Raw genomic sequence first — 26,080 nt, 5'->3', positions numbered from 1 at the left:
TACTGAAAACATTGTCAGTGCATAACTTAAGTTAAATCGTTTGAAGGCATCTTTTTCTTTTTTACTCATATTAGGCAAAATTTATTAATTTCGCTAATTTACTCGCTCCTCCGTGCACTTTTGCTGATCACAACAGAAATGATTTCCTGCATCATTCATTTCCGAATTTACAAGAAGAAGCTTTTACATCAACAAATACTTTTTTCCTATAAAATGTAAACGTTTATTGTGGAGATTATTTCAGGAAATAGGGCAAAACAGCAATATAATTAGGTATTTCAAAAATGCGCTCATTGAAAATATTGGACGTCACATTCCAAAAACCTCCCCCCTTCCCCCTGTCACAAAGAGTCACGTTTTGTGAAACACCCCCCTCCCCCTTGCGGCATGACGTCTTTTATGGACAGCCCCTAATGAATAAGTTTCGCATTTGATTTTCAATACAACTGCTCGTATTACAAACATGAATCTTTAAAAATATTCCACACATGAAAAATGATAATGCTACATATTTTAAGAATTGATAGTTTGTGCTATTGTAGAAAGAAAGTCGTCAACTAGCTGCATTTTCATGGTGAAACATGTATTTGTACGCCTGAAATTTTAAAACGCCTTTAAATTAAAGTGTTTTGATGATTGTACACTAATTTCTGTTGGATATAACCGTCTGTTCTTTTTAGCGAAATTCATCGGAATGGTGTTTAAAATATGCATAAGATAACTTTCAAACATTCCCACAAATTTTCAGATGATTTTAATCAAATTGAAACCTGAAATATTTGGAAAAGAATTTTTCTACAATATTTTCCATAGCATACAAGTTAAAATCCGTTGAAAATCTCCGTTGCGTACGACTTTACACGCATGAATTATCATTGTATGAAAGCTCGAACGCAAGAGCCCAACAGGGATTACTGGGTTGCTCGAAGCGCCTCTACAAGAGAATTGCTACTTGGTGAATGCTGTTCAAAACAACCGTTCAATTTGTTACTCAAATTGAAAACTCTACTTGGAAGTATGTTCTGTGTAGTAACAGTAGGTTGAACACAAAATGATTCACACAACGTAATGAATTATATTATCTAAATAATGGGAAACATTAACATGTGAATATTTCAGAGATGAATATTATACATTTTGTTTTGATTTTAAACAAACTAGTTGAATTAAACAACAATACAGTTTAGTGATGCATCTGAACGGGTCTGACGTTTGTAATTTGTGTATTGTTTTGGCAAGCTCATGTGTTGAAGTTGTGCAAACAAGTTGTTCAAGCAGTACTATGAGAGTAATTTTTATGAACTGAACTTTTCGTTCAAAAGTGATGTCAGATCTGCTCATTATTTCAGTAAGATGAAAATGATTATTGAGTTTTGTTTTCATTGCGTGGTATGTAGTATTTCCTCAACTTTTATGACAATATTCTCGTATTTGTAAGTTTTGTGCTCATTTCAAACAGATAAATCTTGCACAACTTTTTTTTTGTAAGTTTTGAATTTCATATCATTGTTTTTCTAAAAATGAAAAAAACTACTCACACTTACCTAAAATTTTAATGAGGCAGCCAAAACTATGCGGGTTTAACAGAAACTTTTTTTTCACAGTAAGGTGGTAATTCGGCTTATCAATTTTTATCTTGAGAAGAGCCTTATTTTGCTAATTTTTCTTCCACAAAAGATTAATAATCATTTCTAAATATATTGTGTCCAATACAATTAAGACAGCTTTTTGGAAATTTGTTTTATAAGTTGCACAATTGTTATAGTTAGTTCCTTTTACATAACGATGTGAAAAATTTTGAGAAACTTTTACAACTACTAGTGCGACATGGACAAGACAGTGATTGTTTTAGACGTACTTAAAGTTGTCCTACGGTGATTTTTTGGTAGTATTGTGATAAGTTTCATTACCATTTTCATATGTTTTAAAATTTTTCTGAACATATAGAACATAAACGATATTTCCAAAACAATTGTACAACATCTTGAAGTTACGATAAGTTACATTTGTTACTTGGGATGATATGCACATCCAGAACTAGTTATATTAGTGAACATCTTAGAAATAGATCTTGTTTGGAATATTATTCAGTTCTTTTATGAAGTGATGCATAGTTGAAATCAGCTACGTGAAGTATTGTCATCATGCCAAAGGTTTTAATTTTGATCCGCAGCAAAAAATTAGCAATTTTGCTATAGACAAAAATAATCAATTATGAGAGCATTTAAATTTTAAATTTAATGACTTAATTTGACCGCCTTAAATAACATACAGTAATCTGTCCCCTCATATTAGTGAATTAAAAATATTCATAGTTTATAAGCAGTGAACAAAACGTGTCGTAAGCCCACTGCACTCAATCAGTAAAAATGTGCCGTGTTTCGATGTGTCAATTTTGCACGATACGCTTTGTGCGATAATTCGTTGCGCACCTTTTTTTTGGCACAGAACTTCAAATTAATGACAGTTCATACGAACCATTTCTAAAAATCTTGATTTTGAGTTATTTGTGATTTTTATAGAGGTTTCAACCTTAAGGTAATCCACCTCTTCGGGTCAGAGGCATCGATAATCCCATCACGCCATACCCATCCCCTTTATATGTGATTATCTCATGCTACTAAAAATTTTATCAAAAATTGCTGAACATATTTCCGAAGGTATGAAGGAAAAATTATATTGCTAGCTTGAATACATAGATATTCACGTGATTAGTGAATTTTGAAAAAGACGTTTCGTGGTAAAAAAGTCGGGTGGGTAATGTCACAGACATAACTGGAGGACGTGAATACGAATAAAACTGACATGTTTCTTTCTCAATTCCGGATAAAGATCATCATTCGTATTAGATTTTGTATATTTTGCAACTTTCATTGCTTCGCTCCCAGAATTTTAACGATGCATCTATACTACAGTACGACTAATTGACGGCAAACATATTCAACCATACAATTAAATAACACGGAACAAATATAGTTTTGTAGATTTAGATACTCAGTAGAAATAAACTTCTTCAAGTTATTTTGGAAATACTTTAGTGGTTCTAAAAAACCGCTTTGCATAATTTGTCCAATGTTTAGAACTGTTAAAATTCAAGAACTAATATATACATCGGAATCTAGATCAAAAACTCAGGTCATAAATCTAGCTCTAGAAGTAAGGAACTGAAGTTATTTTTAGAATTTTCTGAATTGCGTTATAGAACTAAATTCTAAACTTGAATTCCATGTCTTAATATAGGAACTGAATTCAGTTCCAGCATCTAGTTCCAGAAATCTTGATCACAATTCACTGTTCCAACATGTAGTTTCTGAATTCTGGAAATGAATGCTGGAACTGAATTGATTAATTAAATTCTGAAACTTAGTTTAGGAATTGAACTCTGGTTTTGAATTCATTTTTTGAATAAAGGTTCGGTGTTCAGACCTAATATTTAGAATCAGAATCTAAAATTCATATCCTGGATTTCGTTTATTAATTCTGTATGATAAAATCCTAAATCATATCTCTGAATTGATTCGAATCCCTGAATAAGGAACTAAATTTGAAACCAATTTCAAAATCCAGAAATAGGATTCATAGTTAAAATTCTGAACCTGTAAACTAGAACTAAATTTTGAAATAGAAGTATGAAACTAAATTTGAAACTTAAAATTAACTTCAGAATTCAGGTGGACCACAATCTAGGTTTACCACCCCATTGTTACTAATGTTGGTGGAAGAACTCAGCACAATATTCAGTTCCGTCTGACTTACTACAAAAATAACAATCCTCGGTCAAATCCTATTACACTCGGCCAGTAGAACATCGGAACTGATATGTGCCTGACTACCTCAAAACCGTCGTCCTGGTGCGAAAAAGGCAAGCATACGTGGTGAGTTTTCCTCATTGTTTCCGAACATTTGAGAAAACATAGTTTTTGAATTATTTATGGTTATTTTACACTGTTGGAAACTTATTCACAAATTCCTGATTATATTTCTGATAGCATGGAGAAAAAATTATGTTGCGTTAAGTATAACAAGAGATATTCTCGATCAAAAACTTATCACTCTCCCAGAGGGTGAATTTTGAAAAGGCGCCCCATAGTAAAGTAAGTCGTATTCACGACAAAAAAATTAAAATTAAAATTTGTAACATTTTTCTGTTGACATAACAGTGCAAAACCAATGATGCCAAACAGGCTAACCATTTCACATGGCTAATCTGTTCGGTTAGCCTTGCAAAAGTAGGACAAAATTCTATCAACGATATTTTGAAGGACAGTTTTCTGCCAACTGTCGAAATCAATACCAAGCGGGGCGGCTGAAGGTTGCGTACACGGAAAATGAAAACTACCTTTTTTTTTTAAAAAAATTAAATATCTATGGGAATATGAGTTAAAATTATGTTATTAAGATTTAAATTGAGTGTTCAGCCACAAGTGGTGACTTTTCAGCCTTATTATATACATGATTTGGTTATTACCATCAAGACATCGTTTGCTTCCGCAATGCTGTGATTTTTGTGTAGGAAAAATTGTAAACCTACTTGTATTGTGTAATGGGGAAAAGGAACTTATATACTAACTTACTAACTAATACAGAGAGCGAATCGATTCAATTGGAGATTGCATCGATTTTTGTCGTAATTTGCTTATAATATTATGTGACATTACATCTAACGGTTCTTTATTTGTGAGTCTGTGTAAGTCATTTGTACTGAACCAGGGAATGAAAACTACCTATTGTTTGACTTCTCTTTACCTGATTTTGATTTCAGTAAGTTAAAATTAAGTAAGCCGTAGGAATCGAGTCAATACGATTCAAACGTTGAGTAAATATAACTTGCTAGTGAGTATATATTTTCAAGTGTCTCATGAAAACTACTTAGAAATACTTCACCTAAAATTAAGTTATTAAACGCAGCGTCAAAGTTTTGATGAATAGTACCCTGATAAAAATACACACGATCGATGCACATGCAAATAGCACTTCTAATTAATATGCTGTTTCATATCAATACATAACCAAAGCAATTGGTTTTTGTTTGATTTCATGTGCACATTCACTAATCTAAGCAAGATTAGATTATTTTTCGCTTAGCTTTGATGTGTTTTTCCTTTAGATATGATGTGTTCCGCTATTGGCACATTGTCGCAAAGCTGATTAACCGGTAGCGACACCTGCCAATGAAAAATGGAACCAAGAAAAGGAGGATTCTTTCGGAAATTTTCATATCGGCAGTACTGATTTGGAACATTTTTATCGTTTATTCAATAGTACAAATAAATATCAGCAATAAAAGTACACTCGGAGTAGAAGGAAATCGATTTCAAAGTGATTACTACTTTTTTTTAGTATAAACTACGATTGAACATGGACAATCTAAAGAATTATGTGAAATTGGGTAAGGTTAGGTTTTTTCGGATCAACATTTTTTTTGAACAGAAACCAGTGTAATGTTGATTTCTCGAGTACTAGAATGTATAGCGATCGAGTACTATTTATTTTGGATACTTTGTTTGTTATTTCCAGGCATTTGGCAAATGGTATCAAAAAATTTATTGCTCTATTCTGAATAAACGGTAGATTTCGCACAATGAACTAAGATCAACATTACCACTTCAGAGTAAAAACTTTTTCTTCAACTTCTACTATGATTTTTTCAAATGAATTTTCCCGTTTTCATAAGAAATCGTTGAAAAGGAGGAGTAATTAGAAATTTTCCTACCGGTTTGACGGTTTGCGACAATATGCCAATTGAATCGAACTACATATGTTAAACACTTAATTTTCTAGTGGGAATGAGTACAGCACAAATGTCAATGCTAATTACATTCAGTCATAAATCAAATAAACATTGATTCCCCAGTGTAATAGTAATGTAGGCGAGCAACCCGTGACACCAAAAGCGCCGTCTGGTGGAGAATGGGTGCGTAAATGCTGCTGAAATGCATGCATAAAGTTGCCTGCGCATTTAACACAACCACAGTAGCTAATGGAAAATAGTACACCCGTTTCTAACTAGAGGTGCTGTTAGTGTCACCGTACAGTGGGAAATCTATGTTTATTTGATTTATGATTCAGTGTACTCAAAATTTATTCCCGCTTGCATGTGTCTGGCACATTTCCCCCCAAACACCTGGCAGCGTCTACCAGAATATTTTGCCGGAATGCTGGCAGAATTCCGGCAAGAGTCTGGCAACAATGCAACAATTGTTTCTGGCAGAGAATATTGCCTAGCGGTTATTAACGGTTTTGTTTCTGCCGGATTTTTGCCATACAAGACTGGCAGAACAGTTTTGAATCGGTTCTTTATTTTCAGAGCCTTTGGTTTTATTTTTTCCCTTAAAAAATTCATATGAAGGGCAAAGACAGCTTTTGCACTACCAAATATTATATGGAAAGCTTCTTCTCTCAATATACCAGTATTTTCATTTCATTTACCTGGTCTTAAGACTCGTTTTCGTTTTTGGATTGACGAATATCAAATGAAGTCGAATAGAAAAAAAGAAGAAAAAGTGCTCTTGCAAGAACTGACGTGGCGAGAGAATGACGCAATTTCGCCTGCAAAATTTTGACAGCTGTCGGAATCTTGCCAGGCTTCTGTCGACTACCAGAATTTCTCACAAGCGGGTTAGATTGGCAGTTGCGTGCAGGGTTGCCATTTCCAGGTTTCTTTCTTCAAATTTGCTAAATCTATTCATTCGTCACATTTTTGTAGGCAACCACATTGTACACTAAGATGTTACATAAAGTAACATGATTTCGATTCGTTCACTGATACTACCCATCCATAGTTTTCATTGAAATGATAGTATGACAAAGCAAAGAAGACGGTTAATTTTTTTAAACAGCCTGTCGATCTGATACAAAAACTAGTCTAATTTTGATGGGATAACGTGGTAAAAACAAGTCGAAGTCAACCTGTTGTTCAAAAATCGAATCGCTCAGCTATGCTCAGCTTCGCGGATCAAACAAAGCCAGGAACCAGATCGACGATCCAAAAGTAATCAATCATAGTGACACACTTTCGGTCATGTGCCCTTGGAGCACCACTATTCTCCTGGCCCGGTCGGGGGAACTAATTGACTACAAACTGCGAGCTGCCGCCCGGTGATGCGTTGTCTCTGCAGTTAGCGATAGGATTCGGTCGAGATGTGCGTGCCAATTAACGGAAGAGCTATTAATCATCCACCGGTGGTACCCCACAGCCTCAAACCCCTATGCGGTGACTGAACTGAAAGCCAGCATTTCGGTTATTGACGGACGAAGCCCATCGCGATGATGTTTTTTTTTATCTGAATGCGTGTAAGCGCGAACGGAGAACTATGATACGTCCGCCGCACGAGATCGTTCCGGCCGTTCGTGCAGTCTCCGTCCCGTCCCGTCCCGTTTCCTGCCGCCAGGAGGACACGCTGCTAAAAACAAACTTCTTTAATTAAGTTTCGAAGTTATCCGGAGGTGCCTTTTGGTGAGGTTTCTTGGAGGCGAAGGTCTCCGTGGAGCGAAACGTACGTTTGGGCGTTCAGGCCATGGGAGTGCCATTCGCCAACTCCCAGCGCATCAAGCTGATGATGATGATGATGATCGCATCTTCTTCCGCCGCTTCGTTGCTTCTAGGTTTGTCGCTGGTATTTTTATATTATAATTTAACGATAATATTAAACGAAGGATTGGCTAATGGGAGGGGGCGCTGAACGCGCTCGCGATAAAAACAACTTATAAATTCAACATCAGCACAATTTATATGTTAATTTGCAGTAATATTGATACAAGCTGGATGTGCAGTTTCGACGTTCCCGACACCGCGTTCACTACCAGTTCGCCGAGAGTTGACTGTTGCACCAAACCGCAGCGATAGCGAGACAAAAAAAAAACGTGTGCTCATACGATTCATTCGCCATGGCAACCGATACCTGACTCGGGTAACAAAAAAAAAAGCCGTGAAGAAACACCTTAACGCCAGCGTTAATAATTAACAATTAATAGTTAAGTCTATGACGTGAAAATTCCATGTTCGTCTAACTAAAAAGTGCTATCGATCGGAAGGTCTTAACTCGTTGAACCTCGCCTCTCACAATCGAACTCGAATTCAAGGACAAACTGAAGCCCCCGAACCGCCTCCAGACGTGGAGGTGATCTCAAGTTCTGGGTGTTTGTGACTGGAGGGGAAATATCGACCGAAAAAGGATTGCGGGACATTCTAAACATAAAACCACACGAGAAGAACCGAGACCTAAGCGTTGGTCGATCGGTTCGTGAACCTCGACCGGAGGAAAGGCACGTTGAAAGAATGATGATGAAAATAAGAACCTCGTCGAAACATAACCCTCACCGCACCGCACCGCACCGTGTAGCGTGGAACACCACTCGAAAGAGTTTTGGTTCTTGGGCCAAAAGGGAAACCGGGGAAGAAAAAAAAAAGATTGCCTCAAAAATAAAGAGTACGCTAAGAAGTGGATGAAAAAAAATGTAATAAAATCCACTTGGCTCCCTCTTGCTTGGAGTATTTATTTTTTGTGTGTTTTCTCGTTCGCTCCGGCGTGCTCACCGTCGCCCCATCCATATCGCCCGCCGCTTTCCCGCTGCGGTTAAAAAACGGCTTAAATTTCTTCCTCTTCTTCCCGCTTCCCGTGGGCTAGTGAAGCAGGCTTTTAAAAGTTGCTTCGTCTTGATCTTATTACTGCGGCAGCTTCCCCCGCCAAAATTCGAACTCTCTTCACGGGTCGTTTCGATTTCTTTTCCGCCGCTGCCGAGCTCTCGAGCTGATTCGGAGATCCGATAGAACCCCACGAAACGATCTACCAAACTGCCGAAGAACTGAAGGAGTTCTCACTTATGCACACGATGTACGGTAATGACAAATCTTTAGTTAAAGCAATCCTCGCCTTGGACTGTGTCTGCGTATCGACACTGTCTGGCAGATGTTCGACTGGCTGTGAGATGAAAATTATTCCTCTCTTCCCCTCCCAGTCCTTTTCATCCCAACTAAACAATTTTCGAACGTCTGACTAGCCGACAAATAGACCCAGCCGGAGTTCGGTAATGCACTACTGGCCGAATTAAGCTTAATTAAAATTAAATTAAATAATAATAATAATAGACAAACCGAGTTCTGGTCTCGTCTGCAGTGGCAGTGGCACTTCCAAACTGCCAAGAGCCGGCCGGATTGAGCGGGTGATTGAGTTTAATATCAACAACAAAACAACCATCATCACCACAACTGCCCATCCTCCCCTTTCTGGTCTAGTTTGTATTTGAAACATATGTTTCCGCCAAACAAGAAGGCACCAATTTATTTGTACAGCAATCAATTTCATTGATATTGCCCAGCATACAAATATCGATGTTTGGACGTTTCACTCTGTCCGACTGTCGACTGCCGTCTATAGTAAATTATTATGTTACTGTTAAAATATTGCTGTTTAGGAAAATCAAAATACATCGCATCGGCGGGCACTGGAGGATTCCTAGCAATGCGACTACAGCCTGCACCATCCTCGATCATGTTAATGAACGATGGAAGACATGAAGCAAGTTTCTTGTGATTGTCAGTGTACCCCCACTCAAAGAAAGACAGCTGATGAAATTAAATGAGAAAATAATTTAATGACTCCAATTTTTTGGTTCCACAGCATGAATGTGTTTCTTTTTCTTGAAAAAACTTGTTTCTTTTTTTTTTGAAAAAACAAACGATTTACTTATGGTTTCAATATCCTGGCAACCATTGTTTATGATTGTTTTATATCGCTTCAACTTCATTTGATGCATTCACGATTGTGGTTGCGGTTGATTATCTTCTCACAAGAATCCTTCAATTTGGCATCACTTCTAAATTGTTGTACACTCTTACCAGCCGCTACCTAATTTTGAGTCAAAAACAATTTTAGGTAACGAGTGATGACCTCAAAATTTAGGTAAATGCAGGTTTAGTCAAAGTGTTCTGCCATAACAAAGCACGCTACCCATTTTTTATGATCAAGCCACAGTTTGAGTAGATAACGATCTAATTTTGGGTAGCTTATAGATGAGCTCGACAATGTATGATTTCTCCTCAAACAATAGGTAAAAATGATTTTCGGTGTACACAAACTAACCCGCTTGTGAGGAATTCTGGCAATTGGCAGAAGCCTGTCTGCATTTCGACTGCTGTCAAAATTACCCAGGGGCGAAATTTCGTCATTCTCTCGCCGTTCATGTCTTGTTTATTTCGCTCTTCATTCTTGTTTCGTTCGACTTCATTTGATGTTCGTCAATCTCGCATGTACATACCAAAAAAAAAAAGAATCTTGAGACGACGTAAATGAGATTGAAATATGAGTATGTTTGGTGTTAGAAACCAATGTTATTGGCAATATAGCATTTCCATAGTAAGTAAGGAGTGTATCGAAAATAAGCTATCCACAAATTTGTCTTTCAAATTATAATAAAAAACGATATTTATTTCAAACTAAAAATTGATCCTTTATTGTACGAGGTTAAACTTGAGCATGAAATTTAAGTTATTCCTTCACGAGTTTTCGAACTTTTGATCGAACGCTCTTCATCAAGTTCCGGACAAGTGTTGCATCGCATTTTTTGGACGCTTGAGCCCAAATTTTTTTGAACTCCTGCATGTTCCCAGCTGCCTAACCAGTCTTCTTGAAGACCCTCTTCACGATTGCCCAGTAACGTTCGATGGGTCGAAGCTGAGGCCAATTTGGTGGATTGATATTTTTCTCAACGAAATGTATACCCCTTTCCGCAAGCCAATTGAGAGTGGTTTTGGCATAGTGAGCCGACGCCAAATCCAGCCAAAACAGTAGAGGTGTACTATGCTTCTTATATAAAGGCAACAATCTTTTCTGGAAACACTCAGGTCGATAGATTTCTGCATTTATAGTTCCGGTAGTGTGAAAAATGGTTGACTTCAAACCACAGGAACATATTGCTTGCCATACCAGTACCTTTCGACCGAGTTTCTCCACTTGAATCGACCTGTCCGCATCGCTCACATCCTCCCCAACGAGGACAGTAAAGTATTGTGGACCTGGAAGGGTTTTTGAGTCCTCTTTTACATAAGTCTCATCGTCCATCAAATCGCATGCATCCGGATACTGCAAAAGACGCGAATACAATTTCCGGACCCTTGTTGCTGCTTGCTTCTTCTGTTTTACACGTTGTTCCGAGATTTTCTACTTCTTGTAGGTCTTCAGGTGATTTCGCCTCTTGATACACTGGACCATTCCGACACTCGTTCCTGCTGTTTTGGCCAAATCACGTATTGACAGTGATTTGTTCTTCATGATTAGAGATACAACTTTCAGGTCCAGTTTCGGGTTGGAAGAATCGGGTTTTCTGCCTCTTCCTGGTAGCTCATCCTAAGAATAACGTTCCCCAAACTTATTAATAATGTTTTTAACACTGGCATGATGAATTCCAAACCGCTTCGTCAATTTCCGCATAGTAATACCCTTCTCACTTAGCCATGTGTCCAGAACCTTAATTTTCACTTCCTTTTCAATACGCGACATTTTAAAAAGCGCAAAATTTCAACCGCACAAACAAGTAAACAAACGGAAGCTGACAGCCAAATGCACAGCAAGCTGTGATCTGAGCATAAAAAACCATCACAAATACATGCGTACAACACAAATGTATGAGAATTCTGGCAGAATGTCGGCAAAAATGACTGGCAGAAATAGCCAATCGTCTGGGTGGAATCTGTCCGCCGATTGAGTAATGAATTCTTACCCAACTGCTCGTTTCTGGCTGCTCGATCAACCTGATTGACAGTGACATTATAAATGTCATTGAATTATCGCTCATTTTGTTAGGCGACTTACGCTATTTCACTCATTCGGAATCGGTTGTTACACTGGAGTTGGAATTGATTCGGAATTTATTATGATTTCATCATGGAATTCCGAATGAAAATTTCTCGCCGATTCGGATTTTATTCGGAATTCATTCGGGTCTGATAATGTGGGGGGTTGCTTGATGTCACACGCTTAAAAGTAGTTACTCAAAAAAGAGTAAGATCCCACTCATCTACTGAAAAAGTGGAACAATTCTAATTTAGAGTATATCCTTAGTAACTGAAATTTATGTTCTTCCCTCGTAAAATGGGGGTTTGGGTTGGGTAAAATCTACTCATTTATTTGTACATGAGTCAAAAAATGAGTAATTAGAACTCAAATGTTGATTGAAATTTTATTTCACAAATATCAAATTTGGGTAAAAATTGCGTAAAATAGCGCAGACTGAATTTTGTCGTTCTCTTGTTGGATATGTTTTGCAAATTTGTCAATTCTTCTCAATTCTGACGAACTTAAGTAAGACGACGTTCTTAAACCAGGTAAATATATCTTCCCAACAATCGTATGAAGATTTTAATTTCAATGGATAAATGTATCCTACTAACTGAATATAGACTTCCAATTAAAAAATGCGGGTGGGTAATATAAGAGACATTACCGGATGATGTGAAAACGAATAAAATGAATTATTGAGCTGATCACTGAACCCATGCTCTGGAACTGAATCAGAATCCTTGTTCGGCTTTGAATTCTGATCCTGAATTCATTGAATTGAATTCTGTTTGAGGTCGGTAGCTGAATTTCAGTTACTGAAATTCGGATTCAAATTTCGACTCCGAATCTCAGTTCTGGAAACCAGATTCGGAGTTTAGTTCAAGAGTCTTCAAAATTCAGTTCATGAATTCAGCTATACTTTTATAATTGTGAAACCGAATTTTGGAACCGAACTTAAGACCCGAATTCTATATTCTGGGAATACAACAAAATTTGGAATCTAACTTCTGGTCCTGCATTTAAGTCTTAAGTTTCAGAAATTCAAACTCAAAACTTTGTTTCAAAATTCTGAATCTGAATTCTGAAGCTGAATTCTAAATTTGAATTCCGAACTTGTGAAACAGTTTCCAGATACGAAATTCGATTTTCCGAAATTCAGTTCCATAGTCTAGAATCTAAATTTTAGAATCTAAATTCTGATCTCAGTTCCAGATTTCAGCTCCAAAATCTAGGCCAAAATCCAGCTTAAGATTAGAATTGAAGTTTTTAAAATGTTGGGTATGAATTCCAAATCTGAGCTGAAGAATTAAATTCAGTTCAAAAATCTAGATCCAGAACTCAAGATCCGAATTTAATTCCAGCATGCCGAATCTGAATTCTGAGCCTAGATTCTGAAACTGAGTTCGAAAATTAAACTCTGATTTAAAATTTACTTTCTAAAATCCTGACTCGGAGTTCAGATCTAAAATTTTGTTCCAGAATCCAGATCAAAATTTATATTCAGAATTCCTGAATCTGAGTTCCGGATACGAATTCCGAACTTAAATTTGAACATTTCCGATTCCAATTGCTGTCAAATCCATTCATTGCTTATTGCTTACAGTGAAAACGTCATAAATTTGTTGCCAACTTCATCGCGATCATATTTTTCATCGAAGCTCTTACCGAAACAAATCACTGAACATTCGTGAAAATCACCCGCACGGATGTATTTCCGTGCTGCCGAAAGTGACGTGACGTGACGTGACGATTTGGTCTGAGAAACAATTTTCCAAACGCAAATTATTCCAATTTCCATGGATCGACGAACCCCACGTCGTCGGATTGATATAGATAGTGATCAGAAACCACACCAGGTCCTCGAAAACTCTCTGCCAATTTACTCGAAACTCGAACCGAGCTTCCCGCTGACTGGTAAACAATGTGTCTGTCAAACAAAAGAGGAAAAATAACCCGAAGAAGCAACCGTCGTCACTCACGGTTTATTTTGTTTTTTTTCTTCACTGCCTACTTAGTGTCCGCCGGGGTGTTTGGTGAGATGGAAGCGAGCTAGAAAAAGTTAGATAAATTAATTAGATAAGCATTTTCCACCTCAACCTTAGAAAGGGAGAAAGAGAGATAGATGCTTGGTACTTCTTTTCTCTCGACAGCCTTAGCTGCGGTCTGTTGTATGCAAATTAGCAACATTCCTTAACACTTTCTTCGGTTTTAAACTGCTGACGACTTCGGAAAAGGGTCAACGCACCTTCTTCGGTCACCCGCCATAAAACATATTGAAAAATAATGATTTATGTTCCCCATCCAGCCCCCTCGGCTGTTAGGCAGCGCTATCCTTTATCGCCGACCAAAGCCATTCTTTTGGTCGGGTTGACAGTTTAATAGAAAGAAAATATTTTTATTATTCATATTTTGTCATTCACGACATTCGCGCGCGCCAGCTCTGTTTCTTTTTCTGACACTACACGCCTGGAACTTCTTGGTTTGTCGGAGGAAGTGCGCTCGAGCTGGGCTGCTTCTTTCCGGAGAATCAATTTTTGTCGCTACTGACAGCCACGTCCCGCAGGGAACGGATCGTGCATAGTAAACAGCCCCACCGAAGTGCTAATTTGAAACGACTGAACGGCACTGTCCCAAGTGTCCCGCGTGCATTGAATACCGATAGTATGATAAACGGATCGACGGACAAAACTGCCAATTTAGCGCACACTTTAGGCCGGGTCTCTGGCAGGAATGAACTGTCAAAAGCAAGCTTCACACTTGAACGAGAATATTTCCATCGCTATTGCGTTTGGCCGGTCGCTCCTCCAGCAGTTGGATGAAAAAAAAAGAAAAGTTTACGCTTTTGTGTGTTCCTACGCGGTAAAACCTGCTACGAGCAACGAACGGTTCAAAATTTGAAAGGTAAATATTTTCCTATCCCTACCCAAGCTTGCCTCGATCAACGCGTCGTTTTTCTTTCGTCTTTTTTTCGAGAAGACTTGGAGCACTCAAAAACTCAAAGAGTCATGCTGTCACTTACGCTTCTCTCCTCGAACCCGGTCGGCTGTCTCTCGTCCATCTCTCGAGACGTAAATTAATAAACAAATAAAGGCTTCGATGTTTATTTACTCGATGGGATTTTTTTTTGCTCTGTTCCCTCTCGAGTCCGGCCCGATATTTGCCCTCTCGGGTCGACTAGAACTAGAAGCACAGATAGAAAGAGTAATCGTTTGATGGTACTGTTTAGCGTAGATTTTTTTGTTGCTGCTTTGATAGCAGCATCTGTGGTTGCAGGTTACAGCAAACAGCGACGCCATGTCTCGGTGCGTTTTGTCTGTTAGACTGGTGGCACCTGGGTTTGCACTCCGGAATGGTTGGCTTTTGTTTCTTTCAAAATATATTTCACTTTTATTCACCACTTGAAACGTAATAATGGCGTCGTATTTGATTTGAACTATATTCGTGTTGATGTCTCTGTTAGAAAACGACCCGTAGCCTTTCCACATCACTTTTACCTGCGTCGGAACGAGTAGCCAGCTCCAGCGTCTGGATCGTACGCAATCATAGTCATTATTTTCCGTTCCCGCCCGGAGACGGAGTGTTTCCATCAACCTGCACCGAAACCGGCAGCCGATGAGGTAGTTTCTATCTCAATGCTTCGATCGCGAGCGTAATTTGAACTCTAATTTTTCAACACTTTTTCGAATTTCCCGTAATATAATCATTAGAAAATGCGCTCCCGAGTCTGGCCGAGGGAGGCAAACGCCTGCCAAGGAAGATAATGGCTCCGAAAGCACTATACCAGTCGGTTCGGTCTGGTGTGTGCAGTTTTTGCTCGGTTTTCCTGCTGATCTAGCTGCCAGTTTGCTCCAGTTGCCGACATCGACCGGGCGAGAAATGGTGTGGTGTTCCGCCGAAGAGGCCCTGGAGGGATTTCGGAAGGAAACTTGCAACAGCAATGGCAGCAGCAGCAACAACAACAACAACAACAACAAAAAACGCATAATATGCAGATGTTATTTTGTTGATTCACTCTGCTCTCGCGTCTGACGGAATTGGAGTAGTTGGAAGCAAATTCCCTTCCCGCTTCCGTGAGCCCCATTTACAAAAGCCGATTCGCAGCCGAGCGCGCGGACCAATCGGTCTGATTATTATTTATTGAATTGAATTTCGTTCGGATCGGCGGAGTAGCTTGGCAGCAGCCGAGTCATTCTATGCAGTGGAATTTTCGCGGCCTGACTCACCCGTAAAAGCCTAAAGGGCAACAGGCGCTCAAGCAGCTCTAGATGTATCGGAGCAAACAACCTATTATTTAGATTTATCTACTCTTAACCTTCGAAGTCGAGGCAAAGCAGCAGCAAGTATTCCCCTTTTACTTTTTTTTCCCTTCGGTCGGAGAAGGCATAACACACCTTTTGTTTAGGCATTCGACGAAAGCCAACAGGACTAGGAAATGGTGCAGGGAGCGGCTCACGTGAATCACTCCGGACCGTGCCTACCCGTGGTAGAGGTGCGGAAGAAACCGAAAGCTCACAAAATGCTATTATTTACCCCTAATCCCTCCGGTCGGTTTGGGTTTCCTTTCGTACGATCTCACGGGTTGACTCCTCTTCAATTGCCGAAAAAATATTAATACCCCAGGATAATGATAGGCCTTCTGGCGGCCCCGGGAAAACATATGTATGCAGTCAGATGGAAGTGCATTTTGGAGAATAATTGGATTTATTAGTTTTCGTCCTGCGGGTTTCCGACATTTTCCCCGGGAAAGAAAACGGTTTGACTACACGGTCTGACTCGCAAAAAAGAAAAACAGTAAACAAACTCATCTGTCAAAACTATTCGGCCGGTAGTCGACGCGGTGGTGGCGGAGTCCGAGCACAGCTCTCCTTTTTTTTTTTTTTTGGTTCGACGTGTCACCGGATGTCAAATTGGACGGTAGCATTTGCAGACTTGTCCAGTTCAATCTTATCGGCCAAACAAAATCTTTCCCTGCCAGTACTATAAAATATGAAAAGTCGGTAGCTCTGGTGATGGGAACTGCGAAGGGAAAACCCCACAGCATGTTAATGATCAAAACAATATGATAAATGCGACAGCCGTGCTCTTTCCCCGGTTGGACTGCCGGGATCGGAGTCTTGGCCACGGTCGGTATTCTAGCCTTCTGTTCCGCCGTGCGGAGGCGACCGCGCTAGCAATATTTAGCCTTCCGCGCTCGACCTGGATGAGGCGGCGGAGGAGGATGAAAGAACTCGTAAGCCGACACCGACGACGACGACGACAATGACGACTACTACGGTGCCGCTGCGGCAGCATAAGAGTTGGACACGATTATCGGATGCATAAATTACGTCTTCAACGGTGCTCCTCCTTGGCCTGTTGTGGAACTGAAATAGCGCAAGGCAGGTCCACAGAGTCGGCTGGAACGAACGAACAAAAAAACAAATTCTGATCGCTTCCAAGTGTGCCGCCTGGATGTCCAGTGTCCTGCTTGTGACCCCTCGGGCAGGATTGTTCAACCGTGACGCGATCCGAATCCGTGACAGTTACAACCGTTGCTCGCGCACTGCAACGTGTCAAAATTCCTATGCCCTTCTCGTTTCGTCTAGGCGGTACAGTTTTTTTTTCTCTCCCAAACTTTTCAATAACTGTGACCGGGGCTCCGGAAAAGGTCGGCCCGTAGATGCATCGCATCGCGCCAAAGAATGAATTTAATTTTGCCGATTTACATCACAATAGATTTAGTTTACGGTGGATTTTCAGTTCAGCTTTTTGTATTCCAACGCGAATGCATTTCACCTTTTCCCCTCCTGTCGACTGACACCGCCTTGTTTGAGTGTGTGTGTTTGTTGCTGCTGCTTTTGCTGGTACCATTCATCTTTATCTATTTGATTTTTATTTATGCACCTTTCAGGTTGCTTTCGATGAGAACCTCATGCCTTCCCGCCAGGGGTCTCTAACCCCGAACTTTTTCACGTGGTAAACATTCAGAAAATATTCAAATGTAGGCACAAAATAGTGTATTTACAATTCCGCGCACATACCATACAGGTCGCCTCCGAGGGACTACTCGCTCTCTGTCTCCCTCTCGATCCATCGCTATTCCGGAGAGTCGACAGGAATCTACTTAACATATTTAAAACTGTGTACACACTCGCGAACCCTAACCACGATCTGTCAAAAGTGCTGAGAGTGCTCTTATTATTATTTTCGTTCCCATTCTGCTGCCTCCGGTGAGCGATTTACTCGGGCGGCTTTGCTGTCGTTTCCCGTCGTTCCCGAGGTCCCGGACAGTTTGTTATTCAAATGAAAGCTGGTGGTTCTCACAGTCTCCAATCCTCGCCAGGTATCCTATTTTGGAAGACACTCGTCGCAGGTTTACGCACCGGAATTCACTGCTAGAGAATTTAACCACTGCAGGATTCGCCTGGGTGGCTAATTTATGCCGATCACTAGGCTATCAGAATCCGATTTTTTTCCCACGGATTCCAATTGTGGTATCTAGGCTCTAGGAAGTTTTGCAGCTGTTGGATGTTGTTGTTAAGCTGATGGGAACGGAGCTTCGTTGAATCGGTTTGGCTTCGAGCTGATGTTGGATTGGTGTTACACGATTCGTTGAAACAAAATTTTGGATTCGTTTCGTTGAACTTTTTGAAGATGAAATTGTCAACAGTGAAGAATATTGCAATCGAAATATTCGACCAATTTTCGGGCCTTTTCTTTGACTCCTTCAATCAGACTATGAACAGCCTCCTCGGTCACTTTCCTCGCTGCAGAACGCCAGTGTACCTTGAACTGCATCTCACTGAGCAACTGGATGAAGTTGTTGGTCAGCCAATTTTCTATGGCACTATTTGAACAATGCTCGCGGCATGCCTCTCCATGGCTTTATTCCGTAATGGCAAGAGGCCAAATCCACCAAAAATAGAACGGAACAATTGTGATTCTCGAGAAAAATAACAACTGACGTTTCTTCAGATACTTCTGTACATAAATACTGCTTATTTTATGGTCTCTACCGCAGTGTAAATGTCGCTTTTCTGTGTAATTCATAAGAACGTAATTCGTAAAATGACTCAATTTTACAAGAATAATACAAGTTTGAGTCCTACACACTTAAAAATTTTTACATCTTATTAGATGCACATAAATGGAGCGTCGCAATTCACGCAAATTTACGTGGGAGAACATTTAATATTGTGTCTAAAACTCCATGACATGAAATTCATTGAAATCAAAAAAAAAGAAGACCCACCGCGACTTGCACCGAGAATCATTGGATCACAAGTTCGTCTGATAATCGACTGAGCCACAGAAGCATGCATCTGCTAGTGCGAGTAGAACGCAAGTTACAGTCGAAACCAGTAAAATTCAAGCTCATCTAACATTAAGCCATTACAAATAAAATTTTCCGTCATTTGACAAAATAGGTCTTTATGAATTACATCGTATGAGGGATTAGGTCACCAGTAAAATTCAATTTTTTTTAGAGTGTACCTACTCTGTTTTTCAAGCAGGTGTGTAAACTTACATGTTTCAGCTCATAAAATTATGTCAGAATGCATTATTACGTTGATCTAACACGCGGTAAAAATTCGTCATTTTTTATGCTTGAAGTTATCAGTCTCGGAAAAAGGAGGTTTGCACGATTTGTTCTAGGTATGTAGATTTTATCATTCTGTACCACACAATCAAACTTCATGTATACGGCTTCCGCGACTCTGATCGATTTGCCACCATCTTCCAGTCCGTTTCGCTTTGATCTCATTGCACAGATGTAGACTGTCCTAGTGACCAGGAGCTTAAAATTGTCACGCGTTCGCAATAAAATAAAACCATTCCAACAACCCCTTTTTGCATCATTTTGCTGTCTCATTCGTAAAAGACCGACGACACCAGAACAAAAAAAAAAGAGGCGAACCATTTTCGTTTCTCATTGAAAAAATGAGAGAGTATAATTGCCAACGTCAATCTTTCTAATTTAGCTATTGGTTGAACTCATGGACGCAGCTGGGATCAGAACTAAGTCTTAAAAGGGGCCTTTATTAAATTGAAACTCCAATTTTCTTTATGAAATGATAAATAAGTTTCATGTATGAAAGGTCACGACAAGCAAGAATGTCTCGAACTGGGATATTGGATAGTTTACCTTGGGTACGCAAAGAATTTATTAGTTGAGATCTGACATCACGATACTCCACGCATGTCCAAACGACATGATCAATATCCCGATAACCTTCTCCGCAAGCGCAATGATTAGTCTCGGAGAGCCCAATTCGAAGGAGATGTGCATCTAACGTGTAGTGATTGGACATGAGTCTGGACATCACAACGTCAATCTTTCCTCTACGACAATACGAAACCAAACTAACGTCTACAGGAAGAATCAGCAGAATTCATCATTCTTGCATCGATGTATTGAAAATCTGTGACTAAAATAAAACAAATCGAAGTAATCACATCCCAGAACCTCTTTGGACACCAAAACCACTGCAAATTCGAGCACCAACAGGTAAAAGTCATCGTGAAACCTTTTTCTGTCATTTTCGATTCTCAAAGCTTCGGTTGAATACCGGCACTGCATACTATGGGAATTTCACTGAAAATCGCAAATGACTAAAAGGGCAAATGAAAGAAAGAACACAATTTCGAAACTACTGTTCCGCTGATGTCATTGAGTGGACGTACTCCGATCACTTTGATTTGATTTGACCACATTCCACTATTTCACCAACAAAGTGTGCGAGTAGTTCGGATTTTCGCGATGCACGAGCAAAATTTTATCGCACTTTTTTCTCCAGCTTCTACGAATGCCACTTTTACAACTGAATATTAAGTGACGAAATCTAACGGTAGACATGGCGGCACCTACAAATATTTGAAACGAGATTTTAAAAATTACTTTTAACTCCAACTTTCAACTAGTGGTATGATAACAACTTTCTCTTGGCATTCATGTCATGTTTTTTTTAATATAGAACAAATTATTAAAACATTTTAGAACATATACAAAATTTTCCAGATCGATTCTGATAACTCCTTAAAAGGTGCTTTAACACCTACTCGTTAATATTCCTGGTAACAAAAGTGCATTGAATAAAAGCGCAGTATGTCGGTTACGTCACTCATATCATTATATCTATTTACTAGAAGTACCTGCCATTCAACTTTCGTACTTGATCAATGCCCCAATAATAGCTTTCAAACAAGTCTAAAACTGTTTAAATCGGTTGAGCCAACTGTGAGATGGCTTGAAAATGTATCTAAAAACCTGTTGGTGGTGACTTTTTTTTTATGTTACTCATGATCTCATAAATATTGCTGTGATGCTCTTCATTCTTCATTGTTGGAGCGTAAACTAGCATAAGTTATGAATTGAAACAGTTTTAAGGAAAATTTAGTAGTATTTTGCTTCATTTTGCATCGTTACTTTTAACGACAATTTTAAATTTTAAGTCAGATTCGGATGAAATTCAATAACATTCTAGAAGACCGTATGACCGTTCTAAGTTTGTGAAAATCGTGTTGGATTTCTCAAAGAAAAGGCAGCGAGTTCCATTTTGGAGTTTTTGATCAGTATTTTCGGAACCGGGAACCAGTATAATCAAGGTCAGTTAGTTTGGCCAACAACTAACATTATCAACAAATTGAAACAGTTTTGAGTTAAATTTAGTGAAAATTTTCCTTTTTTGAAAATCAGTTGAGTCATCTCTGAGAAAATTAAGTGAATTCAGTTTTTGAGAATTGCTTCTGGTACTTCTGGAGCCGAGAAGAGGACTTTATTCGGTTTTTTCATCGCCAAAACTCGCTCACTTTTTTTTGCGTATCCCTGTGATTCCGGAACCGAAAGTCGAAACTCCAAATAAAATTCATAACATTTCTATGGGTTTGTAGAATTTTTCATTTGATTTCAAGTTTATTAAAACCAGTCCAGTCATCCAGTTTACAATTATCTCGAGGATGACTTCATTTATGTTCACAAAATTGAATTCGAATCCGGATGAAATTAAATAACTTTTTTTTTGTTTCAATTATAGAGGCTTTTAACATCTTATGTCATTCGCCTCTTCGGACCAGAAAATCGTTCTGACCCTATGTGCGGGGTTGGGAATCGAACCCAGGCGGGCTGCGTGAAAGGCATCGACTATCCCATCACGCTATACCCGTAACCCCAATTAAATAACTTATAATGTAGAGAGAAGCAAATTCCTTGGAACTAACCAGTATAATCGGTTAAAGAAGCACTAGAAGTAGTCATCAACAGTGATGCCTCTTTTCGTTGAAGTCAAATCCGTAGATTTGGTTCACCCCACAAGGGATGCCAAATAATCTGCTTAAACCTTTTAAGGTCAATACAGAAACGAATACAGAAGGAACGCTGAACCTCTCTGACTATAGATCCTTACCACATTGGGTGAGAACCGATAGAATATCCTTTAATTTTAGCTCCCCACACACAGAATAAACCATGTATAGAGAACCAAAAACCCGGATACGCAGTTGCGTCAATTCGGGAGTGACATATCAGATGATATGAAGTACCGTAATCGAATTCACACAAATCACACGAATAATACTCTGCACTGCAATATCCAGTCAAAGGTCAGATCAGAATACTGCAATGATGACTGGAAAAATGCAGTAGACAATTCGACATTTTCAGATTCAAATCTGGTAAAAATGCTTTTCTCTGAGCACAAGTTGCCAAGCTGCACCGGTAGCTGGCAAATTTGGATGCAGCCTTAGAACGAATCTAGTGCTTTATCTAACTAGTTGAAAGTGATAAAGCTGGCTCAAGACCAACGAAATCATTCGTTGTACCAGCTATAGCCAACTCATCAGCCCATTCATTTCCAGTAATACCTGAGTGGCCGGATACCCATAAAAAGTGAACAGCATTTGAAATGCTGAGGTCTTCAGTTTGAGTGAATCATTCGAACTAAGTGCCTTTAAAGCTGTCTGACTGTTGGAACAAATATAAATTAGTTTACCACAGATTCTCTGCTGAAGTGCCGATTGTATTCCACACAGAATCGCGTAGATTTCTGCTTGGAACACAGTACAGTATTTACCAAGTGAATGAGACTGCTCAAGCTCCATTTCACGACAGTAGACATCAGTACGACCATTTAACAGAGAACCGTCCGTATAACAAACTATGTGTTCATCGAGTTGTCGTTTCAAAAACCAGATAACCATTCCTCACGAAGAGGATAGCTCACATTGAATGTTTTGGAAGGAAAACTATGAAAGATGTTCTAAGAAGAGTTTATAGGCCTGAAACTCTTCGCTTCCTCATAAGTGTCGCGACCGCCTTTGGGAATAAATTTGACAATTATTTCCTGCCAAACTCTTGGAATATATCCTGTCGCAAGACTAAAAGTAAGTGTTTTCTTCAAAACATGTTTGAAATGTTCATACCCTTTCTGCAGTAACACTGGGAAAACTCCATCCTTTCCAGGAGACTTGTAGAGAGCAAAACTCTCAACTGCCCATTTGATCGATTCAATCATCACAATTTTTCGAGCAAGGGCCCAAAAATCGTAACTACCTGAAAAAGTCTCGGGAAGAGCTGTCGGCGATGGCTCCATACATCCTGGAAAGTGAGTGTTGAAAAGATAGTGATTCATCAGACAAGTACTCACCAGTTCTTAAGAAACCGATCTGCTAGCCTCGTTGAGACTAGAGACATTTGTGCAAAGGCTTTTTCAACCACTTCGCTCAGACGATCGAACAGCATATTTGTAAGCCCTTCGAGCCGACACGAATGGCTCCGACCCATCTCTGCGTCGGTGATTCCAAGCTCTTCTGCATAGTTTCCTTAGTCTAGCAAGTTCAGCATTCCACCAAGGAGTTCCTCTATTAGCTCGCACAATCCGAAGTGGACAAGCCTCTTCATATGCTGCAACTATGAGTGAGTTTGTCTCGTCGACAACATTTTTCAAGTGAATTGAGGTTTCAATTGTTGGTTGATACCCGTAAAATCTAGTCGCCAAGTCCTCTTCACAGAGGTCCCAGTTTGTAGATTTGGGATTACGATATGTGATAATATCAAATTTTACGTTTGAATGATCAAAGAAGAAGTACTTATGATCAGGCAACGAAGGTTTGAGCTCATCGGAGAGGATCCAATTTACCAACTCATGCGCAATTCCATCAGAGCAGAGAGTTACGTCCAAAACCTCCTCTCTTCCAGATCTCGCAAAAGTTTGTACTGCTAACAAATTGCATCATATCAGAGCCTCTCGAATTTATATCTGTGGTACCCCAAATGATATGGTGAGCATTTATGTCACTGCCGATTATAAGCGGTAAATCACTTTCGCAGCAGTATGATACAATTTTTTTGAAGTCATCACTTGTTTAAGATTAATTATGCGGCAAATATGCCGAACAATAGACATATTTCCTGTCTATGCCATCAATAGTCATACCAACTGTGAAGCACAAATATCCCGAGTTGTGAGCTCTGAGTATGTAAGTATGCATGCTCGAGACATTTCACGTGGATTCGTCATACCGTTCTTGTTGAAGGCAACGAATATTGGGCTTAACAACTTTCCAACGTAGAAGTTTCCATTTTTGGAAATATATTTCTTGAAGCAAGGCTATAGAAGTTTTACCTCCCTGCAGAAGTCTTGTTAGATTCATAGTTTCTGTACGTTTATGCTGGAGAATTATTTGTGCTACTCTAACCATTATCAAATATAGTAATGAACACTCCATCTCCAGAACTAATCGTACAACAACGAGAAGTAACCAAATATATTAATTTATAATGGCCTGTAGCGCACCATGGAAGTATTGTTTTAAATGTTTTAATCATTTCAATCCCACGAGCTGCGAAGAATGAAAGCGTCCACTGTGCCAGAGCTTCGCGTGACACAGTAAGGGCAAAGCCCAAGATATTTCATTCACGACTGCAGCCATTCAGTCATCGGCACCTAAACACACCTTGACTCGGGAGTTCCCGTTTTAGTGGCCTTTTACGACATGGAACAGGAAACCAGTGGATCAATTCTTGGTTGAAAATAATTCCACCGAATTCCACCACCAGCTTGGCTGGTTGGTGGACTTATATCACCGGGGCAGGTGGACCTTAGCGTTATTCTTAGCCAGTTGGGAAACCGCTACCGACAGACACTACACGGCTATCTAGACTGCTACGAAAGGGCTGCTAAACTCCCATGGGTGACCGAACAGCCATTGAAAAATATTCTGAATTGAGCACAAAACTGTTTCAAATTGTTAGTCTTGTTAGTTGATGGTCAATCAAACTGAGGATTTGGGAGGTACCGTAAATAGTGGTCAAGAGCTTCGATTTCTCAAAAACAATTCAACCTTTTCTTAAACCTAAATTTAAAGTTAAGGTCTTACGATTTCATATGCTACTATTGAATTTGATCCGAATCCGGAAATAATTTGGTTTTATACTGGAAACCACGTGAAAAAATCGCCAAATTAGACTCAAATTGTAAATCTTGTTAATTGATGGTTAAACACATCAATTTTCACTAAATCCGGCTTGCGATTCCTTCAGTTTCGGTTGAAAACTCCTAAATGGATCGATTTCTCATATACCAATTTGCCTACGGCAATGGAAGAAATATCGTAATCAGTTCATTAAGATCGATTTGCTTGTCGTGAAAAGGACCGATCTCTTTGTACTTTGAAACGGTCGATCAGAAAAGAGAAGATTAAACACGGGTTATGATTTATTCTCTTTTATGCTTGATTTGAAATTTTCCAGCGAATTTTTTTAAGCGAATATTCTCAACGGAATGAACTGAAATCATCATCACCCTAACAATTCTCAGGAAAAATCTTGTCACGATCCAATAGTTGCTACGAATCCGGAACTCTCATTCCAAAGAGCAAACGGATACTTCAATTGGTCACTTCCTTGCGAGTGCTCTGCGGCAATTCATCTCGGTATCGACACATCTTGAAATTATCACACGGTACAGTTGCTTCTTGGAATCGGTATGGAACTCGGCATTGTTTCCCGCTTCGGATCGGCTCGGTTGCGATTGCGGCATGTTTCTAAGAAATCTGCAAAGACACACACGCACACTCACACATGGTCCGATACACTTGTCGAACAAGCGGTTCACTTGTTTGACTGCTACCGTTTGCTGTTCCATTCGTCAAATTCCCGGGAAACATGGCTTTCCGCAAAGTGCCACAGTCGTCCGATGGATTCCTTCACGGAGCCAGCCCGCGTTTTCTTCGGAACGACACGCCAACGGCATTACGGCTATTACTGCCAATACCAATACAACTGTAGGCTACTATCACCACAGTGCCTGGCAGCGTCAGCGACCGTC

General features: G+C 39.5%; 1 long non-coding RNA gene across 1 annotated transcript in view; it reads left to right on the top strand.

Annotated features, from left to right (window-relative positions):
• Positions 1-26,080, top strand: part of LOC131439002 (uncharacterized) — a 101,517-nt gene that overhangs the window by 29,069 nt on the left and 46,368 nt on the right. The window lies entirely within an intron of this gene.

The sequence above is a fragment of the Malaya genurostris genome, chromosome 3, assembly GCF_030247185.1.
Source record: "Malaya genurostris strain Urasoe2022 chromosome 3, Malgen_1.1, whole genome shotgun sequence".
In the NCBI taxonomy this organism is placed as follows: domain Eukaryota; kingdom Metazoa; phylum Arthropoda; class Insecta; order Diptera; family Culicidae; genus Malaya; species Malaya genurostris.
The sequence above is the reverse complement of the archived record's forward strand: the minus strand, read 5'-3'. Positions and strand labels throughout refer to the sequence as shown.